Here is a 27,500-nt window from a genome sequence, read left to right on the forward strand (position 1 = left end):
GAAATGTCTCTGGGATTGGGTTCAGTGTTAGGGCTAGGCTTAGTATGACAGTGATGTTTCCATCTGTGTCAGGGTTGGAGTTGGTGTTGGGACTAGCGATTTGATTGGGTTTAGGAATAGGATCACCTTCAGGATTGGGGCAAGAGGTAGAGCTAGAGCTAGTATCAGCATGCGGGTTAGGATTATGGCCAGGGTTGGAGATCAACCTGTCTGGATTTGGGTGTGCTCTAGGTTGTAATTAGCCTTCGTGGTAGTCTTTGAAATAGGGATTGGGTAAGTGCCACATATCTTACTTCCCAATACAACGTCATAATTATTAAAAGCAAAAGAGTTATGGCTACTCTTGTTTGAATTTATGACGAGGGTCAACGTGATTTTTAGGGTTAGGCCTATAGACTGTCTGCTGATTACATCTATGAAAAGTCAAGAGACTCAGTCAGCCTTACAGGCAGGGTTAGTCTCAACTCTTTCTGTAGAAGTAGCCCTAATTCTAATCTTAGATACTAGCGCTATTCTCATCGACCTCTGCTTTGACTTAACTCTGTCCCAAATACTAACCTTAATCCTTGTCCATCTCTACTCCTCGCCCTAACCTTAGTCCTACGCCAATCGTAATCCCAACATTTTTACAACAATCTAACTGAAATAGCAGCATTCAAGCTCAACAGAAAGCCAAGCAGAATCATAGTCCCAAGTGTCAAAAACAACACTAAAGATTCCCTTCATGCTGAACCAGCCGGCTTCCTGAAACAAATCTTCCCTGAGGCCAGCCCTTTCTGTAACTCTAAGCCAAGCCCTAGACTTTACCTGATCATACCCCTAGACCAAATCATGACCCAATTTCCACTACTACTACTAAGTGCATCCCTAGATAAAACACAAATCAAACTCCTAAAGCTAACCCTAACTCCTTTTGTTTTTGTTGAATTCTATTGTTGACAATCTTTGCGTAGTTGATTTGGGTCAAAAGGTTCAAGGGCTACGGGACAGTGAGTAAGGCTATTATTTCCACATCCTCTTCTTTGACTGTATCTGGGGGTAAATGGGGAGGTAGATAAAGGAAGAAGCCCCAATCAGTCTCCTCCCGACCCCAGGACCCTGATGTGGGGCATGCTGCGAGAGTCCTGCTCAAGTGGGTTTCTTGTTTGTTTCTTTGTTTCTCAAGTGGTTTTGATAGTCATGAATTGCTGCCAATCATGCAACTGTAAGCACGATGAGGTCTCTGCAGCATACACTGATTGACACAGTCCATCTTCGAGTCTGCGTTTGCCCAGGTTTTCTCTGCCAATACGTGGCTGAAGTGGGTGACTGACTTGTTCTGTCCTCTGTCTTCTCATGGGTAGGGTTCTGAGTGCAGCAGTTTCAATGGGGAGATCCCCAAAGATCTCCTCTGTGTCTGAGGTATTCCCAGTCCAGATTCTGTCTATACTAGCAAGTCGAGGGCCTGGCACAGCCCATCAGCCCGATCAGCTGCTTGTGGCAGTTGCTGGGTTGGTTGTGTTTGCAGGCCTGTCTTCCACTGGAACCAAAGGGTCTTGCAGTCCAGCCTGATTTTGCCCAGCACACGCTCGGGCATCACTTTTGCTTCACTCACGTCACTCCCTGTGGCTGTCCTGATGACAGGGAGCATTCTGATTGGCTGCATCTCTAAGACCTCACAGGGCTGTGTGGCCCTACAAGCTGTCCAATCAGCAGCTGCCTGGTTATAGCAGCCCGGAATCCTGTAGCCTCAGCATTCTAGAAAAGCCATGGTGACAGGCAGTCTCCTCTGTGGAGTAGAGAAAGATGGTGAGTGCTTCAAGTTCTGCTTTCTTTGTTCCTTCTCACCACAGGCCCTAGCAGAGAAGACGTGCAGACTCCATGGAAGCCAGCAGAGCATGAGTGTGTGGGGTTGGGTTTCCCTTGAATGTGAGTTTGCAAATCCGCTGACAATGTGTTGAAGCCTAGGACCTTTTCAACAGCGGTACTATGAAAGCATTTCCATTTTCCGTAAATGAGAATCCTTGTGTCTCTTCAAGGAGCCAATCTAATCCTAGTTCTCCATTAGAGGTAGTGTGTGGAATAACCTATGTAATGTGGAAGAGCCAAGCCAAGCTGATTTCCATAGGCAGACCTTACATTCCATTTCCTGTCACGGCTCCTAGTGCAGTTTCCCTAGTGCAGTCCAGTGTCATGTAAGTGGGTCACCATAGTGTAAAAGAGATGACTTCCGGGAGATGGTTGGGATCAATACCATGGTTGGATACAGGGTTGGAATCAGGGTTAGAATGCTATCTAAGCTTATGGTTGCAGTGATGTCAGAGCCTAGATATCAGATTAGGGCAAGGTGGAGTGTTAAGGTTCAATTGAGGTTTCTGATTTGGGTTACTAGTAGGAATAGAGCTAGGATTATGCTTAGGTGGAATTAAGGTGAGAGCTAGGTCTAATGCTAAAGGTCAAGTCTAGTAGTGAGGTTACTGTGAGGTTTTGAGATTTGAGTCATAGTTATCCCAATGGTTAGGGTTAGGGTTAGGGTTAGGGTTAGGGTGAGGGTGAGGGTGAGGGTTCAACTGACAAATAAGATTAGGTCCAGACTTAGGTTTGGTATGTGGCATGAAGTAGGATTTGTGTGAGGATTAGTAATAGGTAAAGAATAGTGTTTGGATTAATGCTGGATAGAGAGTTTGGATTCCATTTCTATTTCAGGCTTGGTTTGAGTTAGTGCTTTGAGTGAGGGTTATTGTTAGGACTGTGGAAAGGACTGTGTGGATTCAGAATACAGTTAGGGTTACTCTTGAGGTTAAGATGAAAGCTGTGGCTCCATTGAGGATGAAGAGGTTGTTTTGTGTGAATTTGAGTATCATGGTGAGGTTCTAGTCTATGTCTGAATGATTATGCTTAGAGCTAGATTTCCAGTCCCTCCATGTTGGTCTGTGAGGTTCATGTTATGATTTCTATCTTTTTGAATTTATTTGGGTTTGCTTTGTGTCGTATCATTTGGTCGATCCTTTGGAATTTGCCATATATTGCTGAAAAAAATGTATAATCTGTGGCTCTAGCTCTAAGCAGGGGTAGCCTTTCTAATTTCAGATGATATAGACTTCAAGCTGACAGACATGAAGAAAGACAAGAAGGTCATTATTTATTGGTGAAGGGACTGATACATCAGGAAGTAATCACCATTGTGAATATATATGCACCAAATTCCAACGCACCTAGCTACATGAAGCAATTACATACAGACTTAAGGGGAGACATTGATATGCACACAATAATAGTGGGTGACCTTACCCCCCAGCTAACAACAATAGACAGATCAACAAAACAAAACTCAACAAAGGAACAACAGAGGTCATACAAACAATAGAATAACTGGACTTAATAGACATTTATAGAACTTTTTACCCCACTGCCACAGATTATACATTTTTTTCAGCAGTATATGGCACCTTCCCCAGCAATTCAAAATGCCCCAGGAAATACAGAAACACCTGGAGGTTGAAAAATATGTTATTAATCTAACAATGGGTCAGAGAAAAAATTAAAGATAAGATCTAAAATTTATGGAAACCAATGAAAACTCTGACACAACATTCCAAAATTTGTGGGATACTGCTAAAGCAGTGCTACGGGGTAAATTGATCGCAATTGGAGCCCATGTCTTGTCCCAAGAGATGCACCAAATACAGGAACTAAACACATACCTCCAGGAATTGGAGAAACAACAGCAGAAGAGCCCCACACACAACAGGAAATAAGAAATCATCAAAACAAGGGAGGAAATTAATCAGATAGAAACAAAAAAACTATACACAAAATCAATGAATCAAAAAGCTGGTTTTTTGAAAAGATAAACAAGATAGACACACCACTGGCCCGACTGACAAAGAAAAAAAACAAGAGAAGGCAAGAATTAACAGCATCAAAGATGAAAACGCAACATAACAACAGACACCGCACCCATTAAGGACATAATTAGAAATTAATACAAAGCACTGTACTCCAACAAATCAGAAGATCACCAAGAAATGGAAAAGTTCTTAGACTTCTACCACCTGCCAAAACTTAGCCCAGAGGCAACAAATGACCTGAACAAACCCATAACTGAAGTAGAGATTGAATCAGTGATTAAAGATCTCCAAAGAAAGAAAAGCCCAGGCCCAGACGGCTTCACTACAGAATTCTACAAAACATTCCGAACAGAACTGACCCCAATCCTCTACAAACTCTTCAAAACAATAGAAAAAGAGGCAACCCTTCCAAGCTCATTCTATGAAGCCAACATTACCTTAATCCCAAAACCCGAAAGAGAGCCAACTGAGATGGAAAACTACAGACCTATTTCTCTGATGAACATTGATGCTAAGATTCTCAACAAAATCCTAGCCATTAGAACTCAAAAACACATCAGACAGATTATTCATCAGACAGATCATTCATCCAGATCAAGTAGGATTCATCCCTGGAATGCAGGGAAGGTTCAAGATCCGGAAATCCATAAATGTGATACACCACATCCAAAAATTGCAAAACAAGTACCACATGATAGTATCAACAGACGCAGAAAAAGCTTTTGACAAAATCCAACACCACTTCCTACTAAAAACCCTAAGCAAGGTAGGCATAGATGGAAAAATCCACAACATAATCAAACCAATATATGAAAAATCCAACACCAGCATCATACTGAATGGAGAAAAACTGGAAGCCTTCCCACTGAAATCTGGAACAAGACAAGGATGTCAGCTTTCTCCACTGCTGTTCAACATAGTCCTAGATGTACTCGCTGAGGCCATAAGACAAGAAAACAAAAATGGAATCCAAGTGGGAATCGAAGAAGTCAAGCTTTCACTACACGCAGATGACATGATTCTCTAGATAGAAGACCCAAGAGACTCAACACAGAAACAGCTAGATCTTAAACGAGAGTTTCAAAGAGTGGCAGGGTACAAAATTAATGAACAAAAATCAACAGCCATAGTGTATGCAAATAGCCCAAAGATGGAAAAAGACCTAACCAGCAAGATACCATCCAAAATAACAGAGAAAAGTATGAAGTATCTGGGAATAAACCTAACCAAAAATGTAGGAAACCTATATGAGGAAAACTACAAACTACTTAAAAAAGAAATCAAGCAGGACCTCAAAAGATGAAATAACATCCCATGCTCCTGGATAGGTAAAATCAATATCATTAAAATGTCTATACTGCCAAAAGCAATATATACATTCAACGCAATCTCAATCAACATTCTTCATGGAAGCAGAAACAATGATTCAAAGGTCCATTTGGAAACACAAAAAACCACGGATAGCTAGAACCGTTCTCAAGAACAGGAAGTTAGCAGGGGGAATCACAGTTGCAGACCTCTGGACATACTATAGGGCAGTGATTATCAAAACAGCCTGGTACTGGAAAAAAACTAGAGAAGAAGATCAATGGAGCAGAAGAGAAACACCAGATGGGAACCCACACAAATACAGCCAAATACTCTTTGACAAAAAGACAAACAGCAATCCAGGCAAATGGGAAGGTCTGTTCAATAAATGCTGCTGGGACAACTGGTTAATAGCCTGCAGAAACAAAAAGCTAGGCCTGCATCTCTCACCATACACTAGGATCAAATCAAAATGGATAAAGATCTAAACCTACATCCAGAAACCTTCAAACTTTTGGAAGAAAATGTGAGAAATACTCTGCAAGATCTAGGGGTAGGCCCCTACTTCCTAAAAAGGACTCAAAAAGCAATAGAAATCAAGACCAAAATAAACAATTGGGACCTCATCAAACTAAGAAGCTTCTGTACAGCAAAGGAAACAATCAACACAGTAAAAAAGCAACCCACAGAATGGGAGAAGATCTTGGCACACGACATAGGTGATAGAGGGCTAATTTCCAGAATATACAAAGAGCTACAAAATAACCAAAGTGTCAAAACAAACAAACCACTCAAGAAATAGGCATGGGAAATGGGCAAACACTTCACAAAGGAACAAACCCAAAGGGCAAATAAACATATGAAAAATGTGCAAGTTCCCTGGCAATAAGGGAAATCCAAATTAAAATATCAGTGAGGTACCACCTAACGCCAGTAAGACTGGCCCACATGAATAAAAGCACCAACAACACTTGTTGGCGAGGTTGAGGGGAAAAGGGATCCCTACTCCACTGCTGGTGGGGCTGCAGGTTGGTACAGCCTCTATGGAAATCAGTATGGAGAACATTCAAACAACTCAAAATCGACATACTGCATGATCCAACAATAGCACTGCTAGGAATATATCCAAAACACTTGTTTTATGAGAAACCAACATGCACTCCCATACCCATAGCAGCACAATCAGTAATTGCAAAAACCTGGAAGCAACCAAAATGCCCATCAGCAGAAGATTGGATAAGAAAGCTATGGTTCATCTACTCCATGGAATACTACTGAGCTAGTAAAAAAAAAAAAAATTCAGTTCTTTGTGGCCAAATGGGCCAAACTGGAAACCATAATGCTAAGGGAAATGATCCAATCCCAAAAGGTTAAATACCACATGTTTGCCTTAATTTAAGATATTATGATGTTATGTATAACATGTTATGTAATGGATGTTATGTCATATATCGTATATAAACTAAAACTGAATTAACAATGGGGTGATAACAGAAGAAGGTTAAGAAATTGCAATTGTTTTTTTTTAAAGATTTATTCATTTTATTACAGCCAAATATACACAGAGGAGGAGAGACAGAGAGAAAGATCTTCCGTCCGATGATTCACTCCCCATGTGAGGCACAACGGGCCGATGCACGCTGATCTGAAGCCGGGAACCAGGAAACTCTTCCGGGTCTCCCACGCGGGTGCAGTGTCCCAATGCATTGGGCCGTCCTCAACTGCTTTCCAGGCCACAAGCAGGGAGCTGGATGGGAAGTGGAGCTGCCGGGATTAGAACGGGCGCCCATATGGGATCCCGGGGCTTTCAAGGCAAGGACTTTATTTGCTAGGCCACGCCGTCGGGCCCGAAATTGCAATTGTTTTTAACATATTGGTTACTCAATATTATAACTAGTGATTAGATAACGAAGTTAATTGTTGCTGACGGTGTGTTGGAGCCTTTAATTGATCGAATCACTTGCTTTCCAATGCTCATTGAGCCGAGTCAGATGGAAATAAGCAAGATGAGCATTCACACATAATAAAGATGGAGAATGACAGTCAAGGCACGAAAAACTTCAGAGCCAGAGAGATGCCCAGCCCTCAAGCCATTTCCAGCTGAAATGGAAACCAAGTGCTCTGGCAGCACGTATGTCTGAAAGTGGATGTGACACCTAGGGAACTCAGTGTGGTGGTGAATGGCAACTGCCCGAAGCATCACTTCAGGTTTTCCAGTATCAAAAGAACTCCACTGGTCATTCACGTCACAAACCATCAGCTGTCATAGCAGGTCTCTCGGATATCCTGTTGGTCCCTTCCTGTCCTATGCCCTTTTAGCCCAGTGTGATGGAATCAAGCAGGTTGAACACCAACACAAAACAAACATGGAGATCCTCACTCAAGGCACTGAAAATTTCACAGCCAGAGAGAACTTCAGTGCCTAAGCCATTTCCACCCTCAGGGAAACAAAGCGCTGTGGCAGCACATATGTCTGAAAGTGGATGTGACATCTAGGGAACTCAGTGTGGTGGTGAATGGCAGTTGCTTGACGCAGCAGCACAGCTCTCCCAGTGCCAAAACAACTCCACCTGGCTCATTCACTTCACATACCATCAGCTGTCATAGCAGATCTCACGGAAACCCTGTTAGATGACTTCCTGTCCAATGCCCATTCAGCCCAGGGGAATGGAATCAAGCAGGTTGAACCACACACAAAACAATGATGGAGATCCTCACTGAAGGCGCTCAAAACTCCAGACCCAGAGAGAAGTTCAGCGTCCCAGCCATTTCCAGCTGCTATGGAAACCCAGTGTTCTGGAGGCACATATGTCTGAAAGTGGGTGGGACACCTAGCAAACTCATTATGGTGGTAAATGGCAACTGCCAGAAGCAGCAGAATAAGTCTTCCCCTGACAAAACAACTCCACTTGGCTCATTCACTACACATACAATCAGCTGTCCTAGCAGGTCTCACAGAAACCCTGTTTTGTCAGTTTCTCCCAAAAACCAATTGAGCAAGGCTTGAAGGAATCAAACAGTTAGAGCAGCTGCACTAAAGAATCATGGAGATTCTCACTAAAAGCGCTAAAATCTCAAAATGCGAAGAGAAGTTCAGCACGCCCAAGCCATTTTCTTTTTTTTTCTTTTAATTATTTATTATTTTACTTCATTAATTACATTGTATTATATGACACAGCTACATAGGTACTTGGGTTCTCCCCACCACTCCCCAAACCCTCCCATCATGGTGGATTCCTCCACCTTGTTGCATAACCACAGCTCAAGTTCAGTTGAGATTCCCCCATTGCAAGCATATACCAAACATAGAGTCCAGCATCTTATTATCCAGTCAAGTTCAACGGCCTCTTAGGTATACCCTCTCTGGTCTGAAGACAGAGCCAGCAGAGTATCATCCCAGTCAATTGAAAGCTTCAACATACCATCAGTAAAAATTTACATCATTATGGAATTAATTGACATAGTAATGAGTAACCAATATGTTAAAAGTAAATGTGAGTTCCCAGCCACCTTCTGTGACCACCTCAACTATACTTCAATTTTAGTTTATACACAACATATAACATTCAAAACATAACATGTTATACATAACATCATATATTCTTAAATTAAGGCAAACATGTGGTATTTAACCTTTTGGGATTTGCTCATTTCCCTTAGCATTATGGTTTCCAGTTTGACCCATTTGGCCACAAAGAACTGCATTTTGTTTTTTTTAGTAGCTGAGTAGTATTCCATGGAGTAGATGAACCATAGCTTTCTTATCCAATCCTCTGTTGATGGGCATTTTGGTTGTTTCCAAGTTTTTGCAATTACTGATTGTGCTGCTATGAGCATAGGAGTGCATGTTGGTTTCTCATAAAACAAGTGTTCTGGATATATTCCTAGGAGTGCTATTTTTGGATCATACGGTATGTTGAATTTGAGTTGTTTGAATGTTCTCCATACTGATTTCCATAGAGGCTGTACCAACCTGCAGCCCCACTCGCAGTGGAGTAGGGATCCCTTTTCTCCTCAACCTCGCCAACAAGTGTTGTTTGTGCTTTTATTCATGTAGGCCAGTCTTACTGGCGTTAGGTGGTACCTCATTGATGTTTTAATTTGGATTTCCCTTATTGCCAGGGAACTTGCACATTTTTCATATGTTTATTTGCCCTTTGGGTTTGTTCCTTTGTGAAGTGTTTGCCCATTTCCCGTGCCCATTTCTTGAGTGGCTTGTTTGTTTTGACATTTTGGTTATTTTGTAGCTCTTCGTATATTCTGTAGATCAGCCCTCTATCACCTATGTCGTGTGCCAAGATCTTCTCCCATTCTGTGGGTTGCCTTTTTATTTTGTTGATTGTTTCTCTACCTGTACAGAAGCTTCTTAGTTTGATGAGGTCCCAATTGTTTATTTTGGTCCTGATTTCTACTGCATTTGGAGTCTTTTTTAGGAAGTGAGGTCCTACCCTTAAGTGTTCCAGTGTGTTTCCGACATTTTCTTCCAAAAGTTTGAAGGTTTCTGGATGTAGGTTTAGATCTTTATCCATTTAGATCTGATCTTAGTGTATGGTGAGAGATGTGGATCTATTTTTTTGTTTCTGCAGGCTATTAACCAGTTGTCCCAATGGCATTTATTGAACAGACCTTCCCATTTGCCTGGATTGTCGTTTGTCTTTTTGTCAAGGATTATTGGGCTATATCTGTGTGGATTCCCTTCTGGTGTTTTATTCTGCTCCATTGATCTTCCTCTTTAGTTTTTTTCCAGTACCAGGCTGTTTTGATAATCACTGCCCTATAGTATGTCCAGAGGTCTGCAACTGTGATTCCCCCTGCTAACTTCCTGTTCTTCAGGATGGTTCTAGATATCCGTGGTTTTTTGTGTTTCCAAATGGACCTTTGGATCATTGTTTCCACTTTCATGGAGAATGTTTTGGGCAATTTGATTGGGATTGCGTTGAATGTATATATTGCTTTTGGCAGTATAGACATTTTAATGATATTGATTTTACCTATCCAGGAGCATGGGATGTTATTTCATCTTTTGAGGTCCTGCTTGATTTCTTTTTTAAGTAGTTTGTAGTTTTCCTCAAATAGGTCTCCTACATTTTTGGTTAGGTTTATTCCCAGATACTTCGTACTTTTCTCTGTTATTTTGGATGGTATCTTGCTGGTTAGGTCTTTTTCCATCTTTGGGCTATTTGCATACACTATGGCTGTTGATTTTTGTTCATTAATTTTGTACCCTGCCACTCTACCAAACTCTCATTTAAGATCTAGCAGTTTCTGTGTTGAGTCTCTTGGGTCTTCTACATAAAGAATCATATCATCTGCATATAGTGAGAGTTTGACTTCTTCGTTTCCCATTTGGATTTCTCTGATTACTTTTTCTTGTCTTATGGCCTCAGCGAGTACCTCTAGGACTATGTTGAACAGCAGTGGAGAAAGCTGACATCCTTGTCTTGTTCCAGATTTCAGTGGGAAGGCTTCCAGTTTTTCTCCATTCAGTATGATGCTGGCGTTGGATTTTTCATATATTGGCTTGATTATGTTGTGGATTTTTCCATCTATGCCTACCTTGCTTAGGGTTTTTAGTAGGAAGTGGTGTTGGATTTTGTCGAAAGCTTTTTCTGCATCTATTGATACTATCATGTGGTACTTGTTTTGCAATTTTTGGATGTGGTGTATCACATTTATGGATTTCCGGATCTTGAACCTTCCCTGCATTCCAGGGATGAATCCTACTTGATCTGGATGAATGATCTGTCTGATGTGTTTTTGAGTTCTATTGGCTAGGATTTTGTTGAGAATCTTAGCATCAATGTTCATCAGAGAAATAGGTCTGTAGTTTTCCTTCTCAGTTGGGTCTCTTTCGGGTTTTGGGATTAAGGTAATGTTGGCTTCATAGAATGAGCTTGGAAGGGTTGCCTCTTTTTCTATTGTTTTGAAGAGTTTGTAGAGGATTGGGGTCAGTTCTGTTCGGAATGTTTTGTAGAATTCTGTAGTGAAGCCGTCTGGGCCTGGGCTTTTCTTTGTTAGGAGGTCTTTAATCACTGATTCAATCTCTACTTCAGTTATGGGTTTGATCAGGTCATTTGTTGCCTCTGGGCTAAGTTTTGGCAGGTGGTAGAAGTCTAAGAACTTTTCCATTTCTTGGTGATCTTCTGATTTGTTGGAGTACAGTGCTTTGTATTAATTTCTAATTATGTCCTTAATGGGTGCGGTGTCTGTTGTTTTGTTGCCTTTTTCATCTTTGATGCTGTTAATTCTTGCCTTCTCTTGTTTTTTCTTTGTCAGTCGGGCCAGTGGGGTGTCTATCTTGTTTATCTTTTCAAAGAACCAGCTTTTTGATTCATTGATTTTGTGTATAGTTTATTTTTATTTCTATCTGGTTGATTTTCTCCCTTTTTTTGATGATTTCTTGTTTCCTATTGTGTGTGGAGCTCTTCTGCTGTTGTTTTTCCAATTCCTGGAGGTGTGTGTTTAGTTCCTGTATTTGGCGCCTCTCTTGGGCCTTGACATGAGCTCCAATTGTGATGAGTTTACCCCGTAGCACTGCTTTGGCAGTGTCCCACAAATTTTGGAATGTTGTGTCAGAGTTTTCATTGGTTTCCATAAATTTTTTGATCTCATCTTTAATTTCTTCTCTGATCCATTGTTCGTTTAATAGCATATTGTTCAGCCTCCAAGCATTTCTATATTTTCTGGGGTATTTTGAATTGCTGATTTCCAGTTTCATTCCGTGGTGGTCTGAGAGGGTACATGGTATGATTCCTATCTTTTTGAAGTTATGTAGGTTTGCTTTGTGTCCTATCATGTGGTCGATCCTGGAGAAGGTGCCATGCACTGCTGAAAAAAATGTATAATCTGTGGCCTTGGGGTAAAAAATTCTATAAATATCTGTCATGTCCAGTTGTTCTATTGTTTGTATGAGCTCTGTTGTTTCTTTGTTGATGTTTTGTTTTGTTGATCTGTCTATTGTTGTTAGTGGGGTGTTAAGATCACCCACTATTATTGTGTGTATATCTATGTCTCCTCTTAAGTCCGTGAGTACTTGCTTCACGTAGCTAGGTGCGTTTGAATTTGGTGCATATATGTTCACAATGGTAATTACTTCCTGATGGATCAGTCCCTTCACCAATAAATAATGTCCTTCCCTGTCCTTTTTGATGTGTGTCAGATTGAAGTCCACATCATCTGAAATTAAGACAGCTACTCCAGCCTTTTTTTATCGTCCATTGGCATGAAATATCTGTTTCCAACCTTTCACTTTCAGCTTCTTAGAATCTCTTCTGGTTAGATGTGTCTTTTATAGGCAACAGATAGTTGGGTGCTGTTTGATAATCCATTCTGTTAATCTATGTCTTTTGATTGGTGAGTTCAGGCCATTTGTGTTAAGAGTTAAAATTGAGAGGTTGTGATTTTGCCCTGCAATACTTGTTTTTGTGGGTGTTGATATCTGTGCAATTGCCCTTCCTTGTGTGGACTTTAGTGGGGAGACCTTCCTGTTTGCCATCTTTGCTTATGATTCACCTGCTTTTTTTCTGGATTTAGTGCATTTCTAAGGAGATTTTGTAGAGCTGGTTTTGTGCTGGCATATTCTTCTAATTTCTCTTTGCTGTGAAAGTATTTGATTTCGTTCTCATATACGAATGAGATCTTTGCTGGGTACAATATTCTTGGTTGACAGTTGTTCTGATTCAGGATTTGGAAGATCTTTGTCCATTCTCTTCTTGCTTGTAAAGTCTCTTCAGAGAAGTCAGCAGTGATCCTGATTGGTTTTCCCCGGTATGTGATCTTTTCTCTGCTTCGTACTTGTCTTAGGATTCTTTCTTTGTCTTCATTGGAGTGGAACTTGAGCACCATATGTCTGGGTGAAGATCGCTTTTGGTCATATCTGCTGGGAGTCCTCTGACCGTCCTGGATTTGGGCTGGGTTCATGTTCCAAATGTTTTGAAAGTTTTCCTGTATAATTTCGTCGAGCACCATTTGCATTCCTGACTCTTTTTCCGCTCCTTCTGGAAGGCCAATAATCCTAATATTCGATTTTCTGAGGTTGTCTTTCATTTCTTGTATGGTCTTATTGGCTTTGTTCAGACTTGTCTCCAGCTGTTTAATGAACTGGATATGTTGGTTTTGTGTGTCTTCCGTTTCAGAGATCCTCTCTTCTGCTGTATTTGTTCTGTTGGTTAGGCTCTCAATTTTGTGCTCTAAGTCAAGGATTTTATTGTCATTTGTTGTATTTCTGAGGCTATGTGGTTCTTGAATTCCTTGAAGTCCTCCCAATTCTTCTCATTGTCTCTGACATATTTTAACATCATTTTTTTGAATTCCTTGTCTGGTAGATCTTCTATGTCTTCATCTCACATCTCCGAAATAGACATTGCCTTTTGATCCTTTATTGGTAGGGTGTTGGCACTCTCATCTGGATCATTACCTTTTCTGGTATTTCTTTCCATTGTGTTAGTGTTTCTTTTTTGAGAGACCTAGGCACCAGTGTGCTGAGGGGTCTCCAAGCACTATCCTGTAGAGATCGGAGTGTGCAGGCGTGGAGTAGCAGGGTGTGGGGATTTTCAAGGCACTTTTGGTGTGTCTCCAGAACACTGGAACTCTGGGAGCCGCTTCCAGGGCCCAGCGGATTCAAAGCGCACTCTCAGCCCGTCCCCTACAGGTATGCTACCACAGGGCATGGGGGAGTGAATGCACTCTCTGTACGTGCCCCCAGTGAGCGGGATCACAGGGCTCGAAGGATTCTAGGTGTTTTCTCGGTGTGTCCCCAGTGCCAGGGACTGCAGGGCGTGGAGGTTTCAGGTGGTCTCTGGGAATGCCTCCTGCACACGGGTCCACAGTGCTCTCCTGGTGCGTCGCTCAAGCACAGGACTATAGGACGTGGGGTGTTCCAGGTGCTCTCTGGAAGCGCCTCCTGCGCAGGCCCGCCATCCCCAGCGCTTGTAGGTGACCGACCGCCCCAGTGCTTACACGGGACTGCCCAGCCCAGAAGCATGCTTGGGTTCCTGTGGGATAGCACCGCCCAGCTGAGTGCCAGACCGCAAGGGCACAGGGGAGTATTCAGTGTGCCTTTTGCCTTTCTCCTCAGCGCAGAGGACCACTTTGCGTCGCCTCCCAGACACAGTTTTGGCAGTTTCAAGGCACTCGCCCTGTGTCCCTAGATGCTGGAGTCGGAGGGGGAGGGGCGGGGAGACGAGCACCAATTGTGTTCAGGCTCTGTGCATGCCCCTGGGGGGCCAACTCCCGGAGCCTCCAACCAACCACTGTCCCCACCCAACTCACTCAAACCTCAGGTTCTTGCAGTCTGCCTCTTCCTCTGGTGGGAACCCTCACCGCGGGTGCGTCCCCTGGCTACTGCGTCCGTTGCAGGTCCCGGCGGGTGCAGGTGGATGGAACCTGGAGGCTGCGGCTGGTGCAGGTCCCGGCGGGGCTTGGCGACCAGGGTTGGCGGATGCCGGCGGTTCACGATGACTTCAGGTCCTGAATCCGCAGCGGGCGCAGGTCCTGGCGGGTCCTGGTGACCAGGGTGAGCACATGCCAGCGGGTCCCAATCACCGCAGGTCCTCACGGCCACAGCGTCTGCAGGTCAGTCTGCAGCTCGTCTGCGGCTTTCAGTGGCTGCACTCAAAGGTGACTCAGCAGGTCAGGAGCGGAAAGTCGTCTTCCCTGCCCTTTGTTTTGTTTTTCCCTGGTTGCTCTTCCGAGTTGTGTGGATTTTTTTGGCTCCAAACTGTCCAGGGAACTTCACATTCTTCTCCCTATAGTTCTAGGCTGCTCCACTTACGCTTTTGTCACGTTCTAGCACTCTCTGTCTGTGAGCTCCCTCACAGTCTTCCTCCTATGTCGGCCATCTTGCGAGTCTCCCCTTTTACAACTGCCATGGAAACCAAGTGCTCTGACAGCATATAAGTCTGAAAGAGGATGTGGTACCTAGGTAACACAGTGTAGTGGTGAATGGCAACTACAACAAGCATGAGCACAGGTCTTCAGTGTGAAAACAACTCCACTGGCTCATTCACTTCACCTACCATCAGCTGTCCTAGCAGGACTCCCAGAAACCATGTGTGGTCACTTCCTGTCCAATGCCCATTGAACCCAGAGGGATGGAATCAAGCAGGTTGAGCACACACAGAAAACATAGATGGAAATCCTAACACAAGGCGCGAAAAAAATCCAGAGTCAGAGAGAATTTCAGCGCCCAAGGCAGTTTCAACTGCCATGGAAATCAAGTGCTGTGGCAGTACAGATGTCTGAAAGTGGATGTGACACCTAGGAAACTCAGTGTTGTGGTGAATGGAGGCTGCTCGAAAAACCAGCACAGGTCTTCCAGTGCCAAAACAACTCCAGTTGGCTCATTCACTTCACATACCATCACAGCTGTCCTGAGAGGTCTCCCAAAAAACCTGTTTGGTCACTTCCTCTCCACTGCCAATTGAGCCCAGTGTGATGCAATCAAGCAGGTTGAGAACACACAGTAAGCATAAATGGAGATCCTCACACAAGGCGCGAAAAAATCCAGAGCCAGAGAGAAGATCAGCGCCCAAGCCATTTCCAGCTGCCATGAAAACCAAGTGCTCTGGCAGCACATATGTCTGAAAGTGGATGAGACACCTAGGGAACTCAGTGTTGTGGTGAAAGGAAACTGCCCGAAGCAGCAGCACAGGTCTTATAGTACCAAAACAACTCTGCCTGGCTCATTCACTTCTCATGCAATCAACTGTCCTGGAAGGTGTCCAAGAAACCATGTTTAGTCACTTCCTGTCTAATGCCAATTTGGCAAAATTTGAAAGAATCAAACTGCACTAAACAAAGATGGAGATCCTCACTCAAGGCACTAAATTTCGAGAACCAGAGAAAAGTTCAGCACCCTAGCCTTTTGCAGCTGCCTTGGAAACAGGTGATCTGGCAGCATATATGTCTGAAAGTGGATGTGAAACCTGGAAAAATCATTTAGGTGGTGGTGAATGGCACCTGCCCAAAGCAGTAGCACAGGCCTTCCAATGTGAAAGCAACTCCACGAGTCTGATTCACTTTACATACAATCAGCTCTCTTAGCAGGTCTCCCGGAAATCCTGTTTGGTCACTTTGTGTCCAATGAGCATTGAGCACAATGGGTTGGAAACATACAGGTTGAGCACACACACTAAACAAAGATGGAGATCTTCAATCAAGGCGCTCAAAAGCCGACATCCAGAGAGACATTCAACGCACAACCCATTTCCACCTACCATGGAAACCAAGTGCTCTGGCAACACATATGTATCAAAGTGGCTGTGACAACTGGAAAACTCAGTGTAGTGAATGGCAAGTGCATGAAGCAGCAGCACAGGTCTTCCAGTGGCAAAATAACTCCATCTGGCTCATTCACTACACATAGAATGAGCTGTCCTCACAAGTCTCCCGGAAATCCTATTTGATCACTTCCTGTCCAATGACAACAGAGCCCAGTGCAATGGAATCAAGCTGGCTGAGAACCAGCAGAAAACATGGAGGAGATCCTCATTAAGGCGTCAAAAACTCCACCCCAAGAGAGAAATTTAGTGCCCATCCATGTCCAGCTGCCATGGAAACCAAGTGCTCTGGCAGCACATATGTCTGAAAGTGGCTGCAACATCTAGAGAACTCAGTGTGGTAGTGAATTGCAATTGCCTGAAAGAGCAGCACAGCTCTTCCAGTGCCAAAACAACTCCACCTGGCTCATGCAATTCATATAGAATCAGCAGTCCTATCAGGTTTCCTGCATACCCTATTTGGTCACTTTCTGTCCAAAGCCTACTCAGCCCAGTGTGATGGAATCATGCTGTCTGAACACCCACACACGTAACAAAGATGGAAATCCTCACTCAAGGTGCTCAAAACTCGATATCCAGAGAGAAATTGAGCGCCCAAGCCATTTGCAGCTGCCGTGGAAACCAAGGCCTCATTCATGTCACATACTATCTGCTCTCTTGTTAGGTCTCCCAGAAACCCTGTTTGGTCATTTTCTATCCAGTGACCATTGAGCTAATGGGATTAAACATGCAGGTTGATCCCCCAGCAGCTGCCTTGGAAACAAGTGATCTGGCAACACGTATGTCTGAAAGTGGAGGTGAAACCTGGGAAAAACATTTAGGTGGTGAATGGCAACAGCCCGAGGCAGTAGCAGAGGCCTTCCAGTGCCAAAACAACTCCAACAGGGTCAGTCACTTCACATAAAATCAGCTCTCCTAGCAGGTCCCCGGCAACGTTGTTTGGTCACTTACTGTCCAATGCCTATTGAGCCCAAGGAAATGGAATTAAGCATGTTGAGCACACACACAAAACAGATCCTCACTCAATGCGCTAAAAATTCCAGAACTAAAGAACAAGTTTAGCACCCAAGCCATTTCCAACTGCTGTGGAAACCAAGTGCTCTGGCAGCACATATATCAGAAAGTGGATGTGACACCTGGGGAATTCAGTGTGGTGGTGAATTGCAACTGCCCAAAATAGCAGCACAGCTTTTCCAGTTTCAGAAAAACTCGACTCACATCAGTCAAATCACATACGATCAGCTCTCCTTACAGGTCTACCAGATACCCTGTTTGAACACTTCCTGTTCAATGCCAATTGAGCCTCGTGTGATCAAATCAAGCATGTTCAGCATGTGCAAAGAAAAAAGATGGAGATCCTTACGCAAAATGCTGAAAATTCAAGAGCAAGAGAGGAGTTCAGCATCAAAGCCATTTCCAGCTGCCATGGAAACCAAATCCTCTGGCAGCACATATGTCTGAAAGTGGATGGGACACCTAGGGAACAAAGTGTGGTGGTGAATGGCAATTGCATGAAACAACAGCACAGGCCTTCCAGTGCCAAACGTCTCCACCTGGCTCATTCACTTCACATAACATAAGCTATCATGGCTGATCTCCCGGAAACCCTGTTTGGTCACTTCCTGTCCAATGCCCGTTGAGCCCTATGGAATGGAATCAAGCAGATTGGGAACCCACACAAAACAAAGATGGAGATTCACACTCAAGGTGCTCAAAATTCCTCAGAGGGAAGTTTAAGGCCCAAGCCAATTTCAGCTGCCATGGAAATCAAGTGCTCTGGCAGCACATATGTTTAACACTGGATGTGCCACTTAGGAAACAGTTTGTTGTTGAATGGCCACTGTCCAAGGCAGCCTGATAGGTCTTCCAGTACCAAAACAACTCCAACTGCCTCATTCACATCAATTACCTTCAGCTGTCCTTGCAGGTCTCCTGAAACCATGTTTGCTCACTTCCTGTCCAATGCCCTTTGACACCAGTGAAAAAGAATCAAGCAGTTTCAGCACACACACAAAACAAGGATGGAGATCCTCACTCAAGGCGCTCATAACTCCAGAGCCAGAGAGAAGTTCAGCTCCCAAGCCATTTCCAGCTGCCATGGAAACTAAGTGTTCTGGAAGCACGGATGTCTCAAAGTGGCTGATAAGCTAGGCAACTCTTTGTGGTGTTGAACGGTAATTGCTCAAAGCAGCAGCACATGTCTTCCAGGGCCAAGACAACTTCACCTGGCTCATTCACCTCCCATACCATCAGCTGTCCTGGCAGCTATCTAGGGATTACTGTTTGGTCACTTGCTTTTCAATATTCAAAGCCCAGCGTTATGGAATCAACTAGGTGGAGGACACACAGAAAAAAAGGTGGAGTTTCTCACTCAAGGCACGAAAACACCACAGCCAGAGAGATCAATGCTCAAGCATTTCCAGCTGCCTTGGAAACCAAGTGCTCTGGCAGCACATATGTCTGAAAGTGGATGTGACACTTGGGGATCTAAATTTGGTGGTGAATGGCAACTGCCCGAAGCAGCAGCACAGCTCTTCCAGTGCCAAAACAACTCCACCTGGTTCAGGAACTTCAATTACCATCAGCTGTCATAGCAGGCCTCGTGAAAACCCTGTTTGCTCAATTGCTGTCCAGTGCCTATTCAGTACAGTGTGATGGAATGAGGCATGCTGAGCACTCACACGTAACAAAGATGTAGATCCTCACTCAAGGCGCTTAAACTCCACAGCCAGAGAGAAGTTCAGCACTCAAGCCATTTACAGGTGCCATGGAAACCAAGTGCTATGGCAGCACATATGTCTGAAAGCAGATGTGACGCTTGGAGAACTCAGTGTGGTATTGAATGATAACTGCCCTAAGCAGAAGCACAGGTCTTCCAGGGCCAAAACAACTCCATCTGACTCATTCACTTCACATATCATCAGCTGCCCTAGCAGGTCTCCCAGAAACCCTGTTTGGACACTTATGTTCCAAATACATAGCCCAGATGATGGAATGATGTAGGTAGAGCACACACTTAAAAAAAAGGTGGAGATCCTCACACAAGGCACGTAAAACTCCACAGCCAGGTAGAAGTTCAGAACCCAAGATATTTCCAGCTGCCATGGAAACCAAGTGCTCTGGCAGCACATATGTCTGAAAATGGATGTGACAAGAATTAAACTCAGTGAGGTGGTGAATGGAAACCCCCCGAATTAGCAGCACAGGACTTCCAGTGCCAAAACAACTCCACCTGAGTCATTCACTTCAGATTTTATCAGCTGTCCTAGTATGTCTCCCAGAAACCCTGTTTGGACCCCTTGTTTAATGCCCATTGAAACCATGGTAACGGAATCAAGCAAATTGAACACCCACAGAAAACAAAGATGGATATCCTCACTCAATGCACTAAAAATTCCAGAGCCAGAGAGAAATTCAGCGCCCTAGCCATTTTTAGCTGCCATGGAAACCAAGTGCTCTAGCAGCACATATATCTGAAAGTGGATGTGACACCTGGGGTACTCAGTGTGGTGGTAATTGCAACTGCCCGAAGTAGCAGCACAGCTTTTCCAGTCCAGAAAAACTTTAACTTAATCAGTCAAATCACATACCATCGGCTGTCCTTACTCGTCTATCAGATACCCTGATTGAACAATTTCTGTTCAATGCCGATTGAGCCCCGTGTGATGAAATCAAGCATGTTCAGCATATGCACAGAAAAAAGATGGAGATCCCCACTCAAAACGTTGAAAATTTCAGACCCAGAGAGGATTTCAGCATCAAAGCCATTTCCACCTGCCATGGCAACCAAAAGCTCTGGCAGTACATATGTCTGAAAGTGGATGTGACATCTAGGGAACTCAGTGTAGTGGTGAATGGCAACCGCAAGAAACAGCAACACAGGCCTTCCAGTGCCAAACATCTCCACCTGGCTCATTCACTTCACATACCTTCAGCTATCATGGCTGATCTCCCGGAAACCCTGTTTGGTCACTTCCTGTCCAATGCCCGTTGAGCCCAGTGGGATGGAATCAAGCAGGTTGAGCACACTCACAAAACAAAGATGGAGATTCACACTCAAGGTGCTCAAAACTCCACAGACAGAGGGAAGTTCAATGCCCAAGCCAGTTTCAGCTGCCATGGAAACCAAGTGCTCTGGCAGCACATATGTGGAACACTGGATGTGCCACCTAGGGAACTCAGTGTGTTTGTGAATGGCAACTTACCGAAGCAGCAGCGCAGGGCTCCTAATGCCAAAACAACACCTCCAGACTAATTCACTTCACATACAATCAGCTGTCCTTCCAGGTTTCCTAGAAAACCCTGTTTGGACACATCCTATTAAATGCCGATTGAGCCCAGATTAATGGGATCACGAATGTTGAGCACACACACAAAATAAAGCTGGAGATCCTCACTCAAGGCGCTAATGACTCCAGAGCCATAGTGAAGTTCAGCGTCCAAGCCACTTCCAGCTGCCATTGAATCCAAAACCTCTGGCAGAACATATGTCTGAAAGTGGATGGGACACCTAGGGGACATAGTGTGGTTGTGAATAGCAACTGCCCAAAGCAGCAGGACAGGCATTCGTTGCAAAACAACTCCACCTGGATCATCCATCCAACTCCCATACCCTCAGCTGTCTTTTTAGGTCTCCCGATATCCATGTTTGGTCACTTCCTGCCCAAAAGCACATTGAGCTCAATCAGTTGGAATCAATCAGGTTGAGCACACACACAAAACAAAGTTGGAGATTAACACTCAATGCACATAAATTTCTTGAGCCAGAGAGAATTTCAATCCCCAACCAATTTCCAGATGCTATGGAAACCAAGTGCTCTGGCAGCACATATATCTGAAAGCGGATGTGACACATGAGGAACTCAATGTGGTGGTGAATGGCAACTGCCCGAAAAAGCAGAAGAGCTCTCCAGTGCCAAAACAACTCCAATTGGCTCATTCACTTCACATACCATCAGCTGTCTTGGCAGGTCTCCAGGAAACCATGTTTGGTCACTTCCTGTCCAATGCCAATTGAGCCCAGGAGGTACAATAAAGTAGGTTGACCACGCACACAAAACAAAGATGAAGATACTCACTCAAGGCACTCACATCTCCGCAGCCAGGAGAGAATTTCAGCACCCAAGCCTTTTCCAGTTGTCATGGAAATCAAGTGCTCTGGCAGCACATATTTCTGAAAGTGACTGGGAGGTGACACTTGAGGAACTCAGTGCGGTGGTATATGACAACTGCCTGAAGAAGCAACACACGTCTTCCAGGACCCAAACAACTCCACCTGGCTCATTCACTTCACATATCATCAGCTGTCCTAGCTAGTCTTCGGTAACACTGTTTGGTCACTTCCTGTCCAATGCCCATTAAGCCCCAGGGGGATAGAATCATACAGGTTGAGCACACACTCAATACAAAGGTGGAGATCCTCAGTCAAGGTGCTCTAAACTCCACAGCCAGAGAGAAGATCAGCATACAAGATATTTCCCTGCTGCTTCGGAAACCAAGTGCTCTGGCAGCGCCTTTTTCTGAAAGAGCCTGGGACATGACAACTGGGGAAATCAGTGCCGTGGAGAAAGGCAACTGCCTGAAGCAGCAACACAGCTTGTCCAGTGCCAAAACAACTCCACCTGGCTCATTCATTCAAATACCTTCAGCTGTACCTGAAGGTCTCCAGGATTTCTTGTTTGGTCATTTCCTGTCCAATGCCCATTGAACCCAGTGTGATGTAAAATATAGGTTCATTACCCGCACAAAACAAAGACGGAGATTTTCACACAATTCATGTAAAACTCCAAAGCCAGACAAGAGGTCAGCGTCCAAGCCATATTCAGCTGCCATGAAAGCCAAATGCTCTGGCAACAAAAAACAAAGTGGATGTGACACCTATGGAAAACTGTGTTGGTGAATGGCAACTGCCAAAAGCAGCAGCAGAGCTCTCCAGTGCCAAAACAACACCACCTAGCTCATTCACTTCTTATACCATCAGCTGTCCATCAGGTGTCCAGGAAATCTTGCTTGATCATGTCCTGTCCAATGATCACTGAGCACGTCCTGTCCAATGATAATTGAGCACAGTGTGATGGAATATGTAGGTTCAGCAACCGCACAAAACAAAGATGGAGATCATAACTAAAGGTGCTCAAAACTCCACACCCAGGGAGAAGTTCAGAGATCAAGCCATTTAAAGCTGCAATGGAAACCAAGTGCTCTGGCAACACATTTGTCTGAAACTGGCTGGGACGTGACACTTGGGAAAGCAGTGTGGTGGTGAATGGCAACTGCCCGAAACAGCAGCACAGAACTTCCAGTACCAAAACTACTCCACCTTGCTCATTCACTTCACATACCATCAGCACTCCGTGAGATCTCCCTGAAACCCTGTTTGGTCACTTCCTGTCTAATGCCCATTGAGCTCAATGTGATGTAATCTGGATTTTCAGCAACCGCACTAAACAAAGAAGTAGATCCTCACTCAAGGCGTGACAACCTCGACAGCACGATATAAGTTCAGTGCCCAAGCCATTTCCAGCTGCCATGGAAACCAAGTGCTCTGGCAGCACATATGTCTGAAAGTGGCTGTCACACCTAGGGAAACACAGTGGATTGTTAAATGACAACTGCCCGAAGCAGCATCACAGCTTTTCCAGTGCCAAAAGAGCTCAACCTGGCTCATTCATTTCACATACCAACAGCAGTCCCTGCAGGTCTCCCCCAAATCCTGGTTGGTCACTTCCTGTCAAATGCCCATTGAGCCCAGGTGGATACAATCAAGCAGTTTGAGCACACTCACAAAACAAAGGTCGGGATCCTCACAGAATTCATGTAAAACTCAACAGAGAAGAATTCAGTGCTCAAGCCATTTCCAGTTTACATGGAAACCAATTGCTGCGGCAGCACATATGTCTGTAATTGGATGTGACACTTGAGGAAATCAGTGTGGTGGTGAATGGCAACTGCCCCCAAAAGCAGAAGAACAGTTCGTCCAGTGGCAAAACAAATGCACCTGGGTCATTCACTTCACATACCATCAGCTGTCCAATCAGGTCTTTGAGAAATCTTGTTTGGTCCCTTCTGTCCAATGCCTATTGAGCCCAGTGTTATGGAGATCCTCACAGAATTCATATAAAACTGCACAGCCAGAGAAGTTTTCGGTGCCCCAGCTATTTCCAGCTACAATGGAAACCAAGAACTCTGACAACACACATGTCTGAACATAAACGTGACACACCAACTCGCTATTTCACTTCACATACCATCAGCTGTCTCTGCAGACCTCCCTGAAACCTTGTTTGGTCACTTCCTTTCCAATGCCCATTTAGCCCAGGGGGATGGAATCAAGCAGGTTGAGCACACACACAAAGCAAAGATGGAGATACTCACTCAAGGCGCTCAAATCTACACAGCCAGGGAGAACCTCAGCACCCTAGACATTCCCAGCTGCCATGGAAACCAAGTGCTCTGGCAGCACATATTTCTGAAAGTGGCTTGGAGGCAACACTTCGGGAACTCTGTGTGTTGGTGAATGGCAACTACCCGAAGCAGCAGCACTGCTCTCCAGTGCCAAAACAACTCCACCTGGCTCATTCACTTCACATACCATCAGCTGCCCTGTCACGTCTCCGGGAAATCTTGTTTGGGCACTTCCTGTCTAATGCCCATTGAGCCCAGTGTGATACAGTCTGTTTGTTCAGCAACCCCGCTAAACAAAGATGGAGATCCTCATTCAAGGCGTGACTAACTAGGAAATCAGAGAGAATTTCAGCGCCCAAGTCATTTCCAGCTACCATGGAAACCAAGTGCTCTGGCAGCACATTTGTTTAAAGTGGATGTGACACCTAGGTAACACAGTGTGCTGGTAAATGGCAACTGCCCGAAGCAGCAGCACAGGTCTAACAGTGCCAAAACACCTCCACCTGGCTCCTCCAATTCACATACCATCAGCTGTCTTTGTAGGTCTCCCAGAAACCCTATCTGGTCACTTCCTGCCCCATGCCCATTGAGGCCAGTGGGATGGAATCAAGCAGGATGATTTCTTCCCCCTGCTCTCAAATGACATTGCACAGGAAGTGACCAGACATGCTTTTCAGGAGACCTTCTAAGACGTTTATGTAAAATCCTGTTTGGTCACTTCTTGTCCAATGCCCATTGAGCCCTGTGGGATGGAATCAAGCAGGTTGAGCACACACAAAAAACAAAGATGGAAATCCTCACTCAAGGCGTGACAAATTGCACAGCCAGAAAGAAATTCAGCGCCATGACATTTCAGCTGCCATGGAAACCAAGAACTGTGGCAGCGCATATATATGTAGCAGTGTTATTGCACCTAGGAAACACAGTCTGGTGGTGACTTCCAACTGCTCGAAGCAGCAGCACAGCTCATCTAGTGCCAAAACAACTCCATCTGGCACATTCACTCAAATAGCATCAGTTGTACTAGCAAATCCCAAAGAAATCTTGTTTGTTCACTGCATGTCCAATGCCCATTGAGAACTGGGAGGTGGAATTTGTAGGTTGAGCACACACACACAAAACAAAGATGGAGATCTTCACTACTGGCGCTTATAGTCCATAATCAGAGAGAAGTTCAGCGCCCAAACCATTTCCAGCTGCCATGGAAATCAAAAATTCTGGCAGCACATATGTCTGAAAGTGGACGTGACACTTGGGGAACACAGTATGTTGATCAATGGCAACTGCCTGAAGCAGCAGCACAGCTCTTCCAGTGCCAAAACAACTACATCTGAGTCATTCACTTCACATAACATCAATAATCTTTGCAGGTCTCCCGGAATCCCTGTTTGGTTCTTTCCTATCAAATGCCCAAGGAGCCCAGGGGGATGGAATCAAGCTGGATGAACACACACAAATAACATAGATGGAGATCCAAACTAAAGGCACTCAAAACTTCAGAGCCAGAGAGAAGTTAAGCGCCCAAGCCAATTCCAGCTGCCATGGAAACAAAAAGCTCTGGCAGCACATAAGTCTGAAAGTGGGCATGACACATGCTTAACTCTGTCTGTTGGTGAGTGGCTACTGCCCTAATCAGCAGCATAGCTCTTCCAGTGCCAAAACAATTCCACATTGGTTATTCACTTCACATATCATCAGTTGTCCAAACAGGTCTCCACGAAATCTTGTTTGGTCACTTTCTCTCCAAAGCCCATTGAGCCCCAGCTGATGGAATCTGTATGTTCAACAACTGCAAAAAACAAAGATGGAGATCCTCACTCAAGGCGTAACAAACTTGATAGCCAGAGAGAATTTCAGTGCCCAAGCCATTTCCAGCTGCCTTGGAAATCAAGTGCTCTGGCAGCACATTTGTCTGAAAGTGGATGTGACACCTAGGGAACACAGTGTGCTGGTAAATGGCAAATGCAAGAAGCAGCAGCTCATCTTCCATTGGTAAAACAACTCCACCTGGCTCATTCACTTCACATACCGTCAGCTCTCTTTGCAGTTCTCCTGGAACCGTAGTTGGTCACATCCTGTCCAATGCCCAATGAACACAGGGGGGAAAGAATCAAGCAGGTTGAGCACCCACAAAAAACAAATATGAAGATCCTCACTCAAGGCGTTCAAAACTTCACAGCGAAAGAGAAGTTCAGTGCCCTAGCCATTTCCAGCTGCCATATAAACCAAGTGCTCTGGCAGCCAATATGTCTGAAAGTGGCTGGGTCGTGACACTTGAAAAACTCAGTTTGTTGGTGAATGGCAACTGTACGAAGCAGCAGCACAGCTCGTCCAGGGAAAAAAACAAATCCACCTGAGTCATTCACTTCACATATCATCAGCTGTCTTTGCAGGTCTCCCGGAGCCCTGTCTGGTCACTTCCTATCCAATGCTATTTACCCCGAGGGGATGTAATCAGGCAGGATGAGTACAAAAATAAAAAATGGAGATACTCCCTCAAGGCGCTCAAAACTCCACAGTCCGGGAGCAGTTTATCACCCAAACTATTTCCGGTAACCATGGAAACCAAGTGCTCTGGCAGCACATATTTCTGAAAGTGGCTGGGAGGTGACACTTGGGGAACTCTGTGTGTTAGTGAATGGCAACTGCCCGAAGCAGCAGCACAGCTCTTCCAGTGCCAAAACAACTCCACCTGACTCATTCAATTCACATACAACTGCTGTCCTTGCAGGTCTTCTGAAACCCGGTTTGATCCCTTCCAGTCCAATGTCCATTGAACCCAGTGTGATGTTATCAAACAGGTTGAGCACCCACAAAAAACAAAGGTGGAGATCCTCACTCAAGTCGCTCAAAACTCCAAAGCCAGAGAGAATTTCAGAGCCCAAGACATTTCACGCTGCTGTGGAAACTAAGAACTCTGGCAGCACATATTTCTGAAAGTGGCTGGGAGGTGAACTTGGGGAACTGCTTGTGGTGGTGAATGGCATCTGCCCGAAGCAGCAGCACAGCTCTTCTAGTGCCAAAACAAATGCACCTGGGTTATTCACTTCACATACCATAGCTGTCCTGGCAGCTATCTAGGAAATCCTGTTTGGTAACTTCCGTTCTAATGCCCATTGAGCCCAGTGGGAGAGAATCAAGCAGGCTGAGCACGTGTAAACCCAACAGCCAGAGACAAGTTCAGCTCCCAAGCCTTTTCCAGCTGCCATGGCAACCAAGTGCTCTGGCAGCACATATTTCTGAAAGTGGACATGACAATTGAGGAACTCAATGTGTTAATGAATGGCAACTGCCCGAACCAGCAGGACAGCTCTTCCAGTGCCAAAACAACTCCACCTGGCTCATTCACTTCACATACCATCAGCTGTCCTGGCAGGTCTCCAGGAAATTTTGTTTGGTCATTTCCTGTACAATGCCCATTGAGCCCATAATAATATAATTTATAGGTTCAGCAACTGCACAAGGCAAAGATGGAGATCCTCATGGAATTCATGCAAAAGTCAACAGCCAGGGAGAATTTCAATGCCCAAGCCATTTCCAGCTACCATTGAAACCAAGTGCCTAGGAACCAAGATGACGGCAAAGAGTTCAGCACGTTTGATAAGGTGGAGAATCTTTAGGCAGGGAGTAGTACAATAAGCAGATTACAGGGGATAAGTAAGGATAAGGCAGTAAGCAG

The sequence above is a fragment of the Ochotona princeps genome, chromosome Y, assembly GCF_030435755.1.
Source record: "Ochotona princeps isolate mOchPri1 chromosome Y, mOchPri1.hap1, whole genome shotgun sequence".
NCBI lineage: Eukaryota > Metazoa > Chordata > Mammalia > Lagomorpha > Ochotonidae > Ochotona > Ochotona princeps.